Here is a 7,882-nt window from a genome sequence, read left to right on the forward strand (position 1 = left end):
AATGAGAAGGGAGTGGTAGGACATATATACGTGATGAAAGGGAAAAACCTATGACAAATATTGCTCTACCCAGCAAGGATCTCATTCCAATTTGATGTAGAAATTAAAACCTTTACAGACACTAAGAGAATTCAGCACCACCAAAAGAGCTTTACAACAAATGCTAAAGGAACTTCTCTAAGCAGGAAACACAAAACAAGAAAAAAACCTGCAATTACAAACCCAAAACAATTAAGAAAATGGTAATAAGAACATACATATTGATAATTACCTTAAATATAAATGGAATAAATGTTCCAACCAAAAGACATAGACTGACTGAATGGTTACAAAAACAAGACTCATATATATGCTGTCTACAAGAGACCAGCTTCAGACCTAGGGACACATACAGACTGAAAGTGAGGGGATGGAAAAAGATATTCCATGCAAATTGAAAGCAAAAGAAAGCTGGAGGGGCTTCCCTGGTGGCGCAGTGATTGAGAGTCCACCTGCCGATGCAGGGTATACAGGTTTGTGCCCCGGTCCAGGAAGATCCCTCCGCAGAGGGAGGAACACTCCCAAACTCATTCTACAAGGCCACCCTTACCCTGATACCACAACAAGACAAAGATGTCACAAAAAAACAAAACTACAAACCAATATCACTGATGAACATAGATACAAATATTCTCAACAAAGTACTAACAAACAGAATCCAACAGCATATTCAAAGGATCATACACCATGATCAAGTGGGGTTTATCCCAGGAATGCAAGGATTCTTCAATATTCACAAATCAATCAATGTGATACACCATATTAACCAACTGAATGATAAAAACCATATGATCATCTCAATAGATTCAGAAAAAGCTTCCTATCAAATTCAACACCAATTTATCATAAAAAACCTCCAGAAGGTAGGCATAGAGGGAACTTATCTCAACAGAGTAAAGGCCATATATGACAAACCCCACAGCCAACATCGTTCTCAATGGTGAAAAATTGAAACCATTTCCTCAAAAATGAGGAACAAGACAAGGATGCCCACTCTCACTACTTTATTCAACATAGTTTTGGAAATTTTAGCCACAGCAATCAGAGAAGAAAAAGAAATAAAAGGAATCCAGATGGGAAAAGAAGAAATAAAGCTGTCTCTGTTTGTAGATGACATGATACTATACATACAGAATCCTAAAGATGCTTCCAGAAAACTACTAGACTAATCAATGAATTTGGTAAAGTAGCAGAATACAAAATTAATGCACAGAGATCTCTTGCATTCGTATACACTAATTATGAAAATCTGATAGGGAAATTAAGGAATCACTCCCATTTACCATTGCAACAAAAAGAATAAAATACCTAGGAATAAACCTACCTAAGGAGACAAAAGACCTGTTTGCAGAAAACTATAAGACCCTGATGAAAGAAAGCAAAGATGATACAAACAGATGGAGAGATATACCATGTTCTTGGATTGGAAGAATCAACATTGTGAAAATGATTCTACTACCCAAAGCAATCTACACATTCAGTGCAATCCCTGTCAAACTACCAATGGCATTTTTCACAGAACTGGAATAAAAAATTTCACAATTTGTAAGGAAACAGAAAAGACCCCAAATAGCAAAAGCAATCTTGAGAAAGAAAAGCAGAGCTGGATAAATCAGGTTCCTGGACTTCAGACTATGCTACAAAGCTACAGTAATCAAAACAGTATGGTACTGGCACAAAATCAGAAATATAGATCAATGGAACAAGATAGAAAGCCCAGAGATAAACCCACAGACATAGAGTCACCTTATCTTTGATAAAGGAGGCAAAAATATACAATGGAGAAAAGACAGCCTTTTCAATAACTGTAGCTGAGAAAGCTGGACAGCTACAGTAAACAAATGAAATTAGAACACTTCCTAATACCATACACAAAAACAATCTCAAAATTCTTTAAATACCTAAATGTAAGGCAGGACACTATAAAACTCTTAGAGGAAAACATAGGAAGAACACTCGCTGACATAATCACAGCAAGATCCTTTTTGAACCATCACCCAGAGAAATGGAAATAAAAACAAAAATAAACAAATGAGACCTAATGAAACTTAAAAACTTTTGCACAGCAAAGTGTACCATAAACAAGATGAAAATACAACCCTCAGAATGGGAGAAAATATGTGCAAATGAAGCAACTGACAAAGGATTAATCTCCAAAATATACAAGCAGCACATGCAGCTCAATAACCAGAAACAAACAACCCAATCCAAAAATGGGCAGAAGACCTAAATAGACCTTCCTCCAAAGAAGATATACAAATTGCCAACAAACACGTGAAAGCATGCTCAACATCACTAATCATTTGAGAAATGTATGTCAAAACTACAATGAGGTATCATCTCACACCATTCAGAATGGCCATCATCAAAAAATCTACAAACAATGAAAGCTGGAGAGGGTGTGGTGAAAAGGGAACCCTCTTGCACTGTTGGTGGGAATGTAAATTGATACAGCCACTATAGAGAACAGTATGGAGGTTCCTTAAAAAACTAAATTAGTACTATCATATGACTCAGGAATCCCACTACTGGTCATATACCCTGAGAAACCCATAATTCAAAAAGAGTCATGTACTGCAACGTTCATTGCAACACTATTTACAGTAGCCAGGACATGGAAGCAACCTATGTGTCCATTGACAGATGAATGGATAAAGATGTGGTTCATATATATAATGGAATATTACTCAGCCATAAAAAGAAACGAAATTGAGTTATTTGTATTGATGTGGATGGACCTAGAGTTTGTCATACAGAGTAAAGTAAGTCAGAAAGAGAAAAACAAATACCATATGCTAACACATATATATGAATTAAAAAAAATAAAAAAAGGTTCTTAAGAACCTAGGGGCAGGACAGGAATAAAGACGCAGACATAGAGAATGGACTTGAGGACCTGGAGAAGGGTATGGGTAAGCTTCAACGAAGTGAGTGAGTGGCATTGACATATATACACTACCAAATGTAAAAGAGATAGCTAGTGGGAAGCAGCCACATAGCACAGGGAGATCAGCTGCGTGCTTTGTGACCACCTGAAGGGGTGGGATAGGGAGTGGAGAGGGAGACGTGAGAGGGAGGGAATATGGAGATATATGTATACATATAGCTAATTCACTTTATTATACAGCAGAAACTAACACAACATTGTAAAACAATTATACTCCAATAAAGATGTTTAAAATGTCTTAATTATTTAACTAGTAAATAAAAATAATATAAAAAGACCTAATCCAAAATTGAAAACAGGAGCCAAAAATAGAAATATAAGTAGTAATTTTAAAATATGAGAGCTTTATTGATTATTTTATACACTTTGATTTGAAAATCTAAGTAAAATTTCAAGGGAGAATACAGTTACATCTTACCTTAAAAATGGAGGTCACACATGAAATATGAATGTCAGTTTTATTCATTAAGCATTAAAAAGAACATTGAAGGGACTCCCCTGGCAGTCCACTTGTTAAAACTCCGTGCTTCCACTGCAGGTGGGGTAGGTTTGATCCCTGATGAAGGAACAGATTCCCGCATTCCTGTGGCACCACCAAAAGTAAATTAATTAATTAATTTAATAAAACAAAAAGAATATTGGTAATCAGCAGCATGTATAAAGGACTGCACACAAGAAGGTGAGATGTCTGAAATCCGGTCACTTGAGTAATGGGAAAGGATCAGATTATCATTGTAACTGTCTTAAACATCTGTGAACCAAAATTATACCTACTGTATTGCACAAGAGACAGAAAGTACTAAGATCACAAAGAGGGAAATATCAGCTTAAATGAGGGGAAATAGTAGTGAGAAATTATAACAGCAAGAATGTACATTTTGTGAAGTTACTGGTAGCCAGTGCAGGCTTGGAAATACTGATGAAGAAATTTCTGTATGGATGAATGGTAGGACAAGATGACCACTGAAGGAACGTTGAAGGAAAGCTAAATAATTGCAGCCATGCGTTTTCGGCAAAGGGAAATCAGGCCTGGTGTCCTAGAAGAGTTTGTAGAGGAATTAAACACTACTTTTAAGACCATAGCTGTAATTCTAAGTAAATTAATTTTCATGAAGACAGAGTCCTTCTCTCTCTTATACTAGGTAGTAAGATGAGAAATTTGAAACTGGGAGCTGCTCTTCTTAATAAATTCAGTGTGGAAAGCCATGTAGACATCTTCAGCCTGCATTGGGACTGGATAGTTATTATTTTTTTCATGAAGTTCTGTAGCATATCTTCTATGTTATGTAAGGAGTGGTTCAAATGAGTGGTCAGAAAAGACACCCAGAAATATCATTTTTGGAGAATATGAAAGAAATAGAAGGTCCTTGCAGAGATGTACAAAGTCTTAACTGATATAATGAGTCTCGAGTTCTGTCCAGCTTTGCATTTTACTCATGCTTACTTTCATCTTATCCATTAGATACAAACAAAAACCATGTGAGGTAAAAAAGGAAAAACTATACTATCTCTATATTCTATATTTAAAACTTAGATTTAAAGAACAACCATATTTTTTTTTAAAATCATGACTTAAATAGTCTTCTAATTGCTAGTACAGCAAGTTTTTTTCCCCATCATGTCTTAGTCCTATATCCACACCACATTCAGGCCTGAGCACCTCATTTTCAGCTGGACAAAATCTTAAACAAAGAGGACAACCAGAGATTTGGGGCTAACAAGCCAAACATAGGGTAATAGATAATGGTTGTTAGGATCCTTTTGAGAACTATCTCTGAAGAAGAAGATAAGTAGGAGAGTTGTCTTTTAGTGACAGATGCTCTGATATCTCCCTTAATTTTGCAACAACCTTGAGAAAAACATGTTGCTATGTGTGCTTTACTTAAGAGAACATTACATCCCCACAGTGTCAAACAACTTATCCAAAGCCACACAGTCATACAGGTGAATAGACTAGAAACTTTTATGACTTAAACAATTAGATACATATTTGACTCAAATTTGTGTGTACTGTTGAAAAAATGTTTTAATTATAAAGTCTTAACAGAAAACCCAGTCTTTCCAATCATTTTCTGAATGGCCAGCTGTACATCTTTGTTCCTGAGGCTGTATACCATAGGGTTCAACAGTGGGGTGATGATGGTATAGGTCACTGTCACCAGCCCATCTTTGCCTGATGTATATTTGGCTGAGAGTCGCAGGTAGACAAAGGAAGCACAGCCGTAGTGGACAATGACTACAATGAGATGAGAGGCACAGGGGGAGAATACTTTTTGCTTGCCTTCAGCTGATGAGATCTTCAGGATAGTAGAGACAATAAATTCATAGGAGATGCAGATGAAGATCAAGGGCACAAGCCCCAAGACCCCACCAGTGAAGATGACAGGTTCATTAATGTAGGCTTCAGCATAGGCGAGATAGATGACTGGTGAAATATCACAAAAATAATCTTTGACCTTGTTGGAGCCACAGAAAGGGAGGCTAAAGACCAAAGTTGTTCCCAATAGAGATATTAGGAAACCACTAACAATACAAGTTACTGCCAAGTGCCCACAAACCCTCCAGCTCATGAGAATGGGGTAGTACAAAAGCTGACAGACAGCAGCATAACAGTCATAGCCCATCACTCCCAGAGGCAAGGAATTGGTGACAGAAAAAACAAGGAAAACGAACATCTCTGAAGCACAACTCACAAAGGAGAGTGTCCTGAGTATGGAGAGCAGATTGATAAGCATCTTGGGCAGGATGACAATTGTTTAGAAGGTCTCAGAGGTAGAAAGGACACATAGAAAGAAGTACATGGGTGTGTGGAGACTGTGATCCAAGCAGATGATTGAGATGATTGTAATGTTTCCACTCAAGATGATCAAATAGAAGCAGAGAAAGACCACAAAGAGGACAAGCTGCAATTCCCCAAGGCTGGAAAAATCCAGCAGGAGGAATTCGGTAACACAGGAGGAATTGGCCGTGGAGGGTTGATCCCACGGAATAAAGTCAATATGTTCAATTCCAGAGACCTTTAAAAGTGAGAAGTCGAGGGAATTTACCCTTCATAAAGTAGCCGGTTTCGTATGAAAGAGAAAAAACCGGCATGGGAGAAAAAAAAAAGGATTGTAAACTAAGCAAAATGTATCCTAAATTAATATGCACCCACAGTGCTATTTTTCTGCCAATGATTTTAGCACTGAATTTGGGGACAAGTGTTCACATGAAATGTACAGACATTTGCTCAAAGAAAGCCTGTTCTTCAGGCCCCTTCCTTGCAGACTTATATAGTCTTTGCTTAATTTTTTGGTAATCTAATCCTCAAAAAAGCCTTTCTCTACATTAATTATGATTTTAAGTGGTCATAGTTTCATCCACATTACTGATACATATATTTCACAAGCAATACCACCAATGTCTGAAGATCTACGTTCCACCTGCTTTTAATACTTTCTTCATCTAGGTCAATAACCATTGATTTGTCTTTGTGCTGCTTGTCCTTAAAGAACATAATTCTCTTTTTTTACCAATTATATATCACATTAAAATTGACTACAATTTTAATGCAGTCATTCATTAAAATTAATTTGGCTTAGAACTACAGCTACTGTCTTAGAACTAGTGTTATGAATACCCTACAAACTCTTCTAGGACACCAGGCCTGATTTCCCTTTGCAGAAAATTTGTGGCTAAAATTAATTAGTTTTCCTTCAGCATTCACTGTTTTTCCATTTGGTTATGTATCTTATCCTTGATATACCTGAATTGGAGACCCGACAGACTGTTGCTCCGGTATCTGTCTCTGAATTCCTGATCAGTGATGCTCAGATACTTTCCCTGAGGCCTCTGACACAGTTCTTATTGTTGGTACTAGATTACATATTTTTATTTAAACATTCTTAGCCTCTCCAAGCTCCAACCCAAATCTTTTCCTTTACCTGGATTCTGTATATCAATAAAAAGTTTCCAAAACTTCTTAGTCATCCAAGCTGTAAATTTCTGAGGCATGTTTAAACACATGATAATTCTCATCCTCCACATACAATCCATTTTTTTTTCTGTAATAGTTCTAGAATCCATTTCTTCTGTTCTTCCAGAAATTAGCTCTTACCTGGATTATTACAAGAGCATTATGAATGGACTCCTAGGATTCTGTCTCTTCCTACTCTAAGCCACAGTTCACTACAGCAGTAAAGTTGTCTTTCTATAGGGCAAATTCTATCCTATTAACAAAACTAAATGGCCTTCAATTATCTATAAAGTTAAAACAGCTATATTCTGACTTTCATTCTTGTCTGAAAAGTAACTTTCCACTCATAGCTTCCACTGTATATCTCTTCACATGCACTTTAGCATTGAGAAAATTTGAACAATCATGTCCTTTTTCATACTATCCCCTACATCTGGAAATAGTCCATACTTCATGTTTGTTTTCATTTTATTCATCTTTTAATTGTGTGACTATCTTTAAATTATCAGTTAAAATAACATGTGCACATTGTTGTTCCTACAGCTTCTTAATTGTGCTTTATCACTTTATCTGGGTTTCCTTAGCAATCATTAGAATCTTATTTGCTTTGGCCTTAGTATTATAAGTTTACCTTTGACTACACAAATTGTAACTCACCAGAGACAGAAACTGCATCCCTGCACATAACATAGTGTCTAGTATATACCAAGTACTTGAAAATTTGTTGAAGGACCAAAGTGACCAATGACCCCAGTTTCTCTTCTGAATTATTTCAAGATGGCATTTGATTTCAGGGATTTTCTAAACTTTTTCCCTTGATATTAATCTAGCATATAATATTAACCTTCTGCTTTGACATTTTGTGATGAAAAATCTCTATAACATTATTTTCTAAATGCAAAGACAAATGATCCATTAAAAATTGTTTTCATCCCAAAAAA

At 36.3% G+C, this 7,882-nt stretch overlaps 1 pseudogene; it reads right to left on the reverse strand.

Moving 5' to 3' along the window:
- Positions 1 to 5,026: 5,026 nt before the first annotated feature.
- Positions 5,027 to 6,482, reverse strand: LOC115844671 (olfactory receptor 10R2-like; annotated as a pseudogene).
- Between the last annotated feature and the right edge of the window lie 1,400 nt (positions 6,483 to 7,882).

Source organism: Globicephala melas, chromosome 1 (genome assembly GCF_963455315.2).
Source record: "Globicephala melas chromosome 1, mGloMel1.2, whole genome shotgun sequence".
Taxonomy (NCBI): Eukaryota; Metazoa; Chordata; class Mammalia; order Artiodactyla; family Delphinidae; genus Globicephala; species Globicephala melas.